This window comes from Asparagus officinalis, chromosome 2 (genome assembly GCF_001876935.1).
Source record: "Asparagus officinalis chromosome 2, Aspof.V1, whole genome shotgun sequence".
In the NCBI taxonomy this organism is placed as follows: domain Eukaryota; kingdom Viridiplantae; phylum Streptophyta; class Magnoliopsida; order Asparagales; family Asparagaceae; genus Asparagus; species Asparagus officinalis.
In genome coordinates this window covers 66,374,746-66,383,726 of record NC_033795.1, presented here as the reverse complement: position 1 = coordinate 66,383,726, position 8,981 = coordinate 66,374,746, and positions in this window count along the sequence as shown.

Here is an 8,981-nt window from a genome sequence, read left to right as displayed (position 1 = left end):
GTCTAAACCTGGGGAATTTTATCCCGAAGCCTAAGAAGGGATAAGTCATCGCCTAATACGCGGTGCGGGTTGCCTTTTCCCTATAAGAAATGGTTAAATCTATGTATTCAAAATCATAGCATCAAGTCTAAGAAAAGCGATTTTCTTAGCACAACGTTACATGTGAGACGGGTTTAATAATTCACATGCTAGTCCGATTTCAAACGGTAATCGGTAAAGACATTTCAAACCCGTTGATGGCTGGGGGTTTGCCAAAAATCCCATAAACCTTGTCATTCAGAATAAATACAGAAATATCGCAAAAGAAACAAATGCGGAGTTTCTATTAATAGATCAAGCTAAAAGCATACAATAAAAAGCTCATCATCCTGAAGACAGTCGGCGGCTAAGAACATGAGATTTTAACTTAGAAAGCTTGTCTATGTAACTCTGTTCTAGAGTCGGCGGCTAAGAACATGAGATTTTAACTTAGAAAGCTTGTCTATGTAACTCTGTTCTAGTTCTACTCGCAGGTCAGCTCGGATGGATTCTTCAGAATTGCTCAAGATCCTCGCAGCTTCATTCTTCAGCTCCATTAATCTCGCCTGCGTAGGTCCTAATCTCTCAAGCATCTGCTCGCGAGACCTCTCTAGTCCAGCCAACTCTTCCGCCATAATACCAACAGATTCCTCGGCAAGCTTCAAGGCCTTCCTCAATTTATCTACCTCCTCACGCTGAGAGCCCAAAGAATTGAGTAACTCGGCTCTGTCAGTATCCTTCCTGGCAATACCAGCCATCAGCTGTGCGACGGAATGCTCGTATGACTGAAGTTCATGACCGATGGAAGATCTCAAATCATGCCACTGCGACAACCTATGCTCCAGCTGAGAAGACACGAAAGAAGAAGCTCCGCTAGCCTGTAGCTCCTCCAACTCCCGGAGTTCAGACTCCAGGACAATAAAATCAGCAGCGAGAGAGTCAGCTAACTCCGAGTATCCGTCATCTCGGATCATCGTCATGTAGCGAGAAAGGGAACGTCTGTACTGATCAAAACCATATCCTTGGTGAAGAACCTTCTCGATCATGCTGTTAAAAAAGACAACGAAGGAGTTGAGATCCATCCGGAATACGTCTCTGCGAGGATCGGAATCAGACAAGATGGCAAGGATGTGATCATATGGAGAAGGCCGAGATCCTACAAACAACAGTATGGAAGGCTAAGAAATTATTGAATACGATAAGGAAATTTAAAAGCAAACTCTGAGCATACCAACGCCAACGGAGGTCCCCTCAGGCTGAGGTCCGACAGGCTCTGAGACAGCGGCAGAAGTGGTCGTGGAGGGTATATCAACCCCTGCAGGCAGATTGCTCATACCACTCGGCAAGGGCGGGGAGACGCCACTTCTATGCAGACTTTCAGCCCCGGGAACTGTAGTAGTATCAGGCACAACGGCCGGTCCTATAGTTACACTCCTGTATTAGTCAAATGGAAATTTGGACAAATAAGGAGAATCGGGACAAAAAGATCGTATGCATACCTGCAATCCCACCGTCCTCAGATGCAGCGGGAATGCCAAGAGTCATAAGGGTATCGGCCCAAGCGGCTGGTCCTATAATTGTACTTCTTTATTAGTCAAAATGAAAATTTAGACAAATAAGGAGGATTGGGATGATAAGGTCATCTGCATACCTGTAGGTCCAGGAACCATTACACGAGGGACTTATGGTAGGGTTCGGACGAGATTACCGTCAGAAGACGAAGGATCAGATGCCTGCTCTGCGATTGCATCGGACAACACGGTATCCAGCGAGGGACAACCCCGCGAGGTACTCATGATCAGTGCCGAGCAAGTAACCAAAATGCTTGAAGATGCCCTGGCTAGGCAGAAGGAAAGTTTCAAGTTCGAGATGGAGATGGCCATGCAGCAAATGAGAGAGATGCATGACCAGCAAATCGCAGCTCTGACAACTCACCAGGGAGGACCCACTCGACACAATAATCAAGATGAGAATGAACGGGAAGGGAATAATGTCAACATAAATATCCCTCCTGTCAACAACGACAATGGAAGCGGTCCCGTGGATGATAATGCAAAAGAGGACCACGTTACCTCTCCCCAAAGCCACTCGAAGACAGGTACGAGTGAGGACAAGAAGATGAAGGACTTGGAGAGCAAAATCAACGCGTTGATGAACGCTCAAGAAGTGAAAAGGTCCGGCATACCATGTCCATACCCAAGGGAGTGGGAATCAATTCCATATCCGGCAAAGTTCAATTTAATCAACTTTACGCCGTTTGATGGAAAGGGTTCCCCTACCCAACACTTAATATATTTTAAGTCTCATCTAGGAATCATCTCCGACAATGAACCTTTGATGGTACGGTCATTCGTTGGCACTCTTCGCGGAGCGGCCTTCGATTGGTATCGTCGCCTCAAGCCGGGGAGCATCAGCAGTTGGGACGACATGGAGGACATGTTCCTGACGAACTTCTTCGACGACGACACTGAGATCTCAATCGGCACTCTGTTTGATGAGAAACAGAAGAATGGTGAGATAGTCAAAAACTTTGTGAAGAGGTTTCGAAATAAAGCAATGAATTGTAGGGATCTGGTCAGCGAAGATTTTATCCTCGAGACCTGTCATAACAATCTTTCATTGGACATCCTGGAAGCCATGGGAATGGCACCGCCAAAGACCTGGAAGGATCTGAAGGTGCGAGGAGAACGAGCCGAACGATTCCTTAAGAGGAAGAAGGCAGAAAGGGGCCAAATAGCTAATAATGCTCCGCAACCAAACTTCGTCCCTAAGGGAAAAGGAAAAGCACATGCAAATGCCGTGAACGCGAATCAAACGTTCGAGGTGCAAGCGCAGCCGCAACAGCAGCAGCAAAAGGCGCCTCAACAATCAAGGTGGCAACAGCAGACCCCGAAGCCAAAAGCCTCGGAGCCAAAGTTCCCAAAAGTTTATTCGTTCAAAGAGGATGAGGTTCCCGGTATCTTCAAATACCTCATTGAAAATAACAAGATCAAATTGCCTCCAGTCCAGGATCAGGAAGATGCTAAGAGAATCAATGATCCAAAATACTGCGCATTTCATAGAGCGGTGCACCATCCTACCAAGGTGTGCTATGCTCTTAAGGACAAGATCCAAGCTCTAATCGATGTCGGGGTCATCACAATGAAGCAACCGAAGGAGAAGAGAGGGGGAGCAAATGCAGTATCAATCAGCTTCGGTTCTGTTCCCTTAAACTGGTTCCAGCATGAACCAGTAATAAATGCAGCAGTGAAGACGGTGAACGATGATCCTCACAGGCAGCGCCAGAAGGGACTTGTGCCGCACACAGTCCCAAATGGTGAGATTCTCTGGGTTCACCCAGATTTGATTGGAGATGAGCAATGGACTGGAACCTATTCCAAGAAAAAGTCAAAAGGAAAGGGTAAGTCTTGTTATGGAGCTTCTGCTATTCCAGGAGAAGATGACGAAGAAATTCCAGCCTTCCCACTTTCTGAAGATGAGCAGGAAGCCTTTGCAACCCGGAGTGGGAATGAGTATCACTACAAGTACCCGGATGCTTCCGAGCAATTAGGTACCAAAACCGCTCCTTCCAAGACATTGGCAGAACTAGGAATAGCAGCAATTCCCCCAACGCCTGTAGCGACGGAGAAAATCCAGCAGAAGGAGAAGGGGAAAGAGCCTTTACGTCAGGAAGCCCAAAACCCGAGGCAGTCTCTATTCAATCACCCGATTGGGAGAGACAAACCGGGAAATGCAAGCTCCCCACCCCATTTTGACATCATGGCGCAGTTGGCCAATATCCCCTCAGCACTGGCGATGGTGTAAGAACGAGCCTCAGCCTTCTCCAACAACTCATTAATTGCGGTAGGGGTCAACACGTCTAATTCACGAATGGGCTCGCTGGAATTACCCTCCAAATTCTGGAACAAATAGCTAGCAAACTGCTTCAAGCTGATCTGCTTCTTCTTCTTCGCTAGAGGAGAAGTCTGGATCAAGGAGGTATAATAGTGACAAGTGAGATCCCAGAGAGTGTCATACATATCGGGAGTATCTTTCTTCATCCACTCCAACTGCTGGTTCGAGGGAAAATACTCCTGATATGGACAATCCCCCATCGGAAGACCAGAAACCTGATGCATCTCATGCAAGGCCAACCCTAACTCGCCACCGCTGGTCAGGAAGGTGTTACTGTCAGGCATGTAGGTCTCTAGCAACGCCAAGAAATGGCGACAGCTGACCGGGATTCCGTACATGGTGGCTCGTATAGGTGCATACAATCCACTGCTCTTCAAATCCCTCTCCCAGCGCGCCAAGACGAAACTGGTCATGCGTGCCCACTATCCCTTGGCTAGTGAGGAAGCCCAACCATAGCATCTATAATCTGGTGGAGGTAACCTTCTCCCCAGAAGAGCCAGACGATTACTCACGGTAGGAGCAGCTGCTGACACCTCGCCTGGGGGTGCAGTGTCAAGGCCCATAATCCCGGGTCGAAGACCACGAACGTCATGATACCCGTTAGAGCCAGGAGTCTTGTGGTGAGTGGCATATCCACACTGAACTCGCTCAGCATCATCAGTAAGATGCCAAGACATCTGTCGCCCCACGGCCTGTCCCTTCAAGTGACTGAAAGAATATTGGCGTGGAATGGAGGGAATGTACAAGACAGCCCCTTCGTCGAGAGTCAGCCAGTGCTCCTCGCCAAGGGTCAACGTAGCAGGATCCTCGACGTGATCTCCGAATAGGAAACTCGGCTTCTTTAAAGCCTGAGTGGAGGTAGAATCCGCGGTGAAGGAGGCATCTGTAATAAGCTGGCGCAAACAATGACGCCCTCCTTCCCGTATCAAACGACAAGATTCGTCGGAACGATCTCTGTCAAATCGAGGGAGTGGACTAACGGCCTGCCTAAGGGAAGCGGAGGAGAAGACCTCCCGGCTACAACCGATATTGGCATGAGGAGGAAGGCTCCCCGCAGGGAATTCTACTACAATAAAGCACAAGGGTGGAGTCAGAAAATCCATCTCGTAAGAAGAATGATAAGCTCATTCACGGAATAATTGGAGAGACGATTTTGAGTGTCCTACACCGGAAGAACGGTATGCATCATCACGTAAACAACGTGGTAACATACACCGACCTATAAAGTGTAGGACGACACAAAATCGCCCCAATATACCAGAAGACTTGAATTGGCCAAGCAAGACAAGTCTGAAACCTCAACCCCCGCGAAGGAGGGTGTCGGTTCTTCCTTCATAACCCGCGAAGAGGTCAATCAGGGATACGGAAAATATAAATTCTCACCCCCAAAGAAAGAGGCCGCAAGGAAGGATGTCGCAGGAACCTCTTCCTCGCTGTGCTGCGAATGAGAACGACTCCTTCGAGGTTGAGGTCGGCGTGGAGACATTGAAAATCTGCAACGAAAAGCAGCAAGTCAGGTACAATCTAAAATATGAATACACGAAATTTAAAAGGGAAATTAAGAACTTTAATTAAAATCCTATGTATAAATAGGATTTCATAATTGAAGTCTAGTTAAACCTACAAATTTCGTGCATGCGAAACAATGATTGTCATTTTTCGCGGTAAATTTTGGTGAAATACCCAAAATACCCTTCGTGTTCAAGGCCAAATTCGGGTCAAGGACACGCTTGGGTTGGGTCATGGTCATCATATCTGATCATATAGCACCCCCCCGATACCCCACAATTTTGGTTAATTTCAAATGAGCCCTTTTGTAGAATTGAGCCAATTTTGCATATAGACCCTTTCACAAATTCCAATTTAACGTCCACATACCCTTATCAAAACTTTGGTTATTGGGTTGTGGTCTAAACTTTTGGAATTTCAGCCCTAAATTTCAGCCCTTTTGCAAATAAACCCCTCTACACTTTGTGGGTTGCTTTTTTGCAAATAAACCCCTCAAACAACATTGGTTTTCTTGCATAAAGCACCCCTCAAATTTTCGACCAAATGGACATGCAATCCAAAACCTAATTTCAGTCCCATTTTACATAAAGACCCCTACAAATTTCAGTCCACTTTTGCACAAAAGCCCCCAAAATTCGGCCATATTGTAATTTTGCATAAAACCCCCCAAATACTTGTGCATACACAACCCGTCATCTTGAGAGTAAAAAGTTGTGATCTTTGCATGAGAGTTCATGGTATACCCCAATCATTTAGAAAGAGAGGGAATCTTTTTGAATTTTGGAAAGAGGGGGAAACAAAAAAGGAAAGAAATTCAAAAGAAAGAAGAAAAGAGGGGGGGGGAACCACGGTTTTGGCCAAGACACCCCAAGGGGTGTCTCGGCAAAACCGAGACACCCCAAGGGTGTCTCGGTTTTGTTGAGACACCCCTTGGGTGTCTTAACCTAATTTCGACCCCCCGAACCCTTTTGAGACCCGATTTCGTCCAATTTTTCGTCGGTTGTTGGATATTTTGACAAGATCTATACTAATCAACACCGAACGAGTCGAAACCCTAGGGTCAATGCCGGTCAACGCGTAATCCTAGGTCAATGCCAGTCAACGCGTTGCGACCAAAGTTAACGGTCGAAGATTCGAAATCCACCAAAGTCAACGTTTGACGATTCGAAACCCTAGGGTAAACGCCGGTCAATGCGTAACCCTAGGTCAACGCCAGTCAACGTGTTGCGACCAAAGTCAACGTCTGACGATTCGAAACCCTAGGGGCAACGCCGGTCAATGTGTAACCCTAGGTCAACGCCAGTCAACGCGTTGCAACCAGAGTCAACGTTTGACGATTCGAAACCCTAGGGTCAACGCCGGTCAACGCTTAACCCTAGGTCAACGCCAGTCAACGCGTTGCGATCAAAGTCAACGGTCGAAGATTCGAAATCCACCAAAGTCAACGTTTGACGATTCGAAACCCTAAGGGCAACGCCGGTCAACGCGTAACCCTAGGTAAACGCCAGTCAACGCGTTGCGACCAGAGTCAACGTTTGACGATCCGAAACCCTAAGGTCAACGCCGGTCAACGCGTAACCCTAGGTCAACGCTAGTCAACGTGTTGCGACCAAAGTCAACGTCTGACGATTCGAAACCCTAGGGTCAACGCCGGTCAACGCGTAACCCTAGGTCAACGCCAGTCAACGCGTTGTGACAAAAAGTCAACACACGGTGATCCGAAACCCTAAGTCAACACAATGTGACGGAGGTAGTTCAAAGTCAACTCAATGACACGAGCCAAACTCAATTCATCAGCTGTAGACTCGAGACTCCGACGACGGCCAAGCGATAAACGCAGCGCCGGAAGAACTTCGGCTATTCGTCAAAGCATTGAATAGACCGAAAATCGAAGGAGCCAAGAGTTGAAGCTAACTACAGGTCCTTACGTCGACTGAAGGCTAGACTAATCACATCTAAAGTATTCCAGCCTCTTCTATAAAAGAAACGAGTCCGGAACACTTTGGAGAGGGTATCTGTAGGCATCAAAAATTGCCTATAGGTCTCCACGAACGGTTCAGTGTTAAAGAGCGACGATGAACATCACTATCCAATCCATAGGAGTTCAATTGATGTCGATGAACGATTGAAGTGAATCGATGAACTACGTGAGCTGATAGGATTTCGGAACAACGAAGACCCGGACCAATCGGGAACCCGGCAATGTTCACAAAAAGGACAATGCCCTTCATGTCTCGATCACTCTACAGATAATCCAACCACCAGAACGGATCGAACTCTTCGTCAAGCTTCCAACGCACTTTGAATCACTCAGATCCGAGTTCGGACGAAGAATTTATGGTGAAAACAATCAACCATACGCAACGGAGCGTCTCAGGCTAAGTTGGGACACCCGGGGTGTCTCGGGAAAGTCGAAACACCCCAGGGGTGTCTAGGAAAAGCCTAGACACCCCAGGGGTGTCTCGGCCAAGCCAGACACCCCAAGGGTTCGGCCTTGGCCGAGACACCCTAGGGTGTCTCGGCTATGGCCGAGACACCCCTAGGGTGTCTCGGCCTGGCCGAGACACCCAGGGGCGTCTAGGCTTTTCCTAGACACCCCAGGGGTGTCTAGGCACCCTAGGTGCTCCTATTGCCTATAAATAGCCATTCAAGGCCTCATTTTTGAATATCTGGATTTTTGGAGAAGTTGGCGAAGCCCTGCTGCAGTGAAGAGTGGTTGAGCGCTTCAACCGAGGAGGAGAGAGGTCTTCATCAGATTCTTCATCACCCTTGCCCCTTTCCTTAGTATTACCCTTCGCCGGTAATCACTAAGAAGAGCAGATATCTCGTTTTAGCCGAGATAGACGCTTCAGGCTTCTAGATCTCACGCGGATCAACGAAGCTCTGTCCGATTTTTCCGGAACAGATCTGAGTGCCAGGTAGTCCACGGATATTGACGTCCCCGTCACAGGCAAAAGACCCACGTAAGCAGAAGACCGATAAACGATCTCTGCGTTTGTTTTGACGAGAGTTGTAACTTTTGTTTTCATTGTGTAAAAGTCTTATAAAAAGACAATCTTTTTTTTGATTTCATTGTAACGACTAAAGTTATAATGAATACAGCAATGAATACAACAATTTTCGACGCAAACATCTGCTTCCTCCCTGGCTGACTTCTCCTTTCCCCCCCCCCCCTGCCACTCAGGAGGGGAGTTGTGCATGTGAGAAAGCTGGCATAAAAGCTCTGAGTCCACCAACACCTCCTGAATCAAATAACTCTTAGGGCCATGTGCAAGCTGACGCTTGGCAGCTCCCGTAAAAACACCTCATTCTTCAAGAGGGCGAACTGTTAGACAGCTCGGACTTAGGCAGCCATCAACGCCAAGACCGAGCTCTCTCTATTGAGAGGCTTCTCTATGACGAACCTGTCACCCTCTAGGACCTCCCTCCTAGGCGAGCAGGGGCACGGTGACACTCCAATCAATATGCCCTTGGACTTCTCCTAGAATTGGGGGTCAAGTTCCCCAATCCAATGGCGGAAAGGCCAATCAAAGCCCTCTTGCTCCCCGCTAGCCTCACTT